Source organism: Nicotiana attenuata, unplaced genomic scaffold (genome assembly GCF_001879085.1).
Source record: "Nicotiana attenuata strain UT unplaced genomic scaffold, NIATTr2, whole genome shotgun sequence".
Lineage (NCBI taxonomy): Eukaryota > Viridiplantae > Streptophyta > Magnoliopsida > Solanales > Solanaceae > Nicotiana > Nicotiana attenuata.
Genome location: NW_017670265.1, coordinates 430,776 through 433,882, shown reverse-complemented (window position 1 = coordinate 433,882; position 3,107 = coordinate 430,776).

Sequence of the window (3,107 nt, the reverse complement as noted above, 5' to 3'; positions counted from 1 at the left end):
ATAGTGTATATATATATATATATATATATATATATATATATATGTATATTAGCTAATGCACTAATATACTATATTATAAGCAGTTAATGCACTTAACTTTTGAATAGTTATTAGATAAGAAAGCTATGTATACTATATCGAATATAGCTTTTATGATATTTTCATCTAAATATGATATTTCCATATAATACTTGACTTTTGAAATACAAAGCAAGTGTGTATGGGAACACCGCTATAGCGCGGAAGTGGCTGCAAATTTCCATCTAAAAGCTCGAAAGCGGTTGTCCCATTGTTTCTCCAAAGCTAGGAAGTTGAACCAGAAGCCTGGCTGGTTGCTTCAGAATTTATGGGATGATTTGCAAAGGCAATGGATTACCGCTGAGTTCTTACAGAAGAGCGAAAAAGGAAAGAAAGCCCGGGCATCTGAGAAGGGAGGATCCTTGCACACTGGAGGTGCGATCAGCCTAGGGACGATAAAACGAAGAATGGTACGTAATTGCTTAATTTATTTTAATTTTCAAAGTATATGTATTCTGTTTATTAACTAAAATTTATGAGTTTTCAGGAAAAAAAGTTGGGGCGTCCGATGAACCAAGATGAGCTCTTCAAGGAGACTCATATTGTAAAGAAGAAGAAAGAGACGGACCAAGAAAGGTGGGTCGAGGGCCGAGCCTCGACTGTACATGTAAGTTTTCACTTTTCATTAAAAAATTTGATTTACTTTTATATAAATTTTGAAATAGTAATTCAATGTAATTTTTCTTATAGGGTCGCTTCACAGCTGAAGTGGAGCAATTCATACGCAGTCAGCCACCTAATGAGTCGGGCGCGCCAATCCAACTATCGGACGAGGATGCTGAGAGAATGTGGACGCAGGCTGCTGGCGGTCCAAAATGGGGGAAGGTATACGGGCTTCCTAATAAGAAATTCCATCGCTATAAGTGTGGAATGCAAGGAATAGGGACTTCCTCCCAAGCCGAGCAACTTGATGGGGAGAGCCTCTCCTCTATGCGGGAGACTGTACAAAAGCTCACATCCGAGCTAGAAGCCGCCAAGGAGAGAGAAAGGCTTAGAGATATGCAGTACTCTGGCATACAAGCTTAGTACAAGGGCATGCAAGAGCAGATCAAATCTCTCCTAGCTTCTGGCAGTTTTCCGATTCCTCGGTCTCGTGAGTCATCGCCAGAGGCTCGCATTCCCCGTGCTCGTTCTTCCCGTCCTCCCCGTTATCGTTCTTCCCATCCTCCACAAATAGCCCATTCTGGATACCGTCATGGTGAAGAAAGTTCATCAGACGGCGATGATAATGATGTACAGAACAATCTTTGAACTTATTAGTTTATACTAGACAAATACAATCGGTTTTCGAATGGTTTTGTAATAACAATTAACTTATTAGTTTGGTTAGCTTAAAGTTGAAGTTCTATTGAACTTTATACTTTGTTCGTTATAATGTTGTTATTGTGTTGTTGTTGTTGTTGTTGTTGTTGTTGTTGTTGTTGTTGTTGCTTTTTAGTTGTTGTTGTTGCTTGTTGTTGTTGTTGTTGGCATAAAATGCCTATTTAGGAATTTTGGTAAGCTGGCAGGTGGTGTAGCTGCCAAAACAGGCAGTTCCTGCCAGCAATATACCAAAAAAGCGACCAACTTTGATCGCTATTTGGTCGCTTCTCTATTAAAAAAAACAATTTTCTGGGAAATAGCGACTAAGGTTGGTCGCTATATAACCCAGAATTCACTAAAAGCGACCAACTTTGGTCGCTATTTCCCAGAAAATTAACAATTTCTGGAAATATAGCGACCAAAGATGGTCGCTTAATACCAAAAAAAAATTTAATTCATGAAGTTAGCGACCAACCTTGGTCGATAATTTCAAAAAAAAATTAAAAATATTTATAGTATAGCGACCAACTTTGGTCTCTATTTTTCAGATTTTAATATATAATATTTTTATATGCAGACCAAAGTTGGTCGCTACTTTATGATTAATAATAAATAAAAAAAATGTAATTTACATAAAGAGACCAACTTTGATCGCCAAAATTATATTATTAAAATATTAGAGCGACCAAAGTTGGTCGCTAAAGTCAATACCGGAATATTTGGTCCTTTTACCTTGGAGACCAAAGTTGGTCGCTATTTAGCGACCAACTTTGGTCCCTAAAGTAAAGGGACCAGCAATATAGCTACCAGGCATATTTGGTCGCTTTTTGGTCGCTTTTAGGCCTATAAGCGACCAACTTTGGTCGCTTTTTGTGGTCGCTTTTTACCGGTTTTCTAGTAGTGTAACATCTCTATTATTGTTATGAAACAATAAAGAAGAAGAAGAATATTGCAAGGAAAAGTAGGGAGAGAGAATTCTTATTGATTTTGGGATGAATTACAATGGAATAGAACCCTCTATTTATAGGGAGAGGGTGACTTAGCCACCAAGTAATAAACCCTAGAATCTCTCTAAATATAGACATTCACCATAAATAAAATTCTATTTATAACACTCCCCCTTGAATGTCTATTCAACAAATAATGTGCCTCGTTAAAACCTTAACTAAAATAAAACCCAATGGGAAAAAAATTCTAGAGAAGGAAAAAGAGTACACATATCTAACAATACGCCTTTTGGTTGCCTCGTTAAAAACCTTGCAAGGAAACCCAGTGGGACAAAACCTTATAAAGAGTACAACACGTATTAACTCCCCCTGATGAGATCATCAATTCACATCTTTAAGCATTTGCATTCCAATCTTGTGCACCATCTTCAAAAGATCGTTGGTAGATATTTGATAAACAATATCAGCCATATTAACTTCAACGAATTTGTTTCACCTTGAAATCATCATCCCTGATAGATGTATTGTCTTCATATGATCTTATTGGAATCATCAGTTCCATATCTTCACATAGAGGTGAAAACTCTTGCTATCATATTATCATGCCTATAGTTATAGCAAGATACATTTGTGCACAAATTGCACTGAGGATGTAGTACTTCATGACCATGAATTCTATATGCTTTAAGCAATTTAAATCCTTCAAGGATTTTTAAGTCATATAAGCCATATAATAGACTTTAGATTCATATCAAGTTTTCATGTCATGCTAGACATATA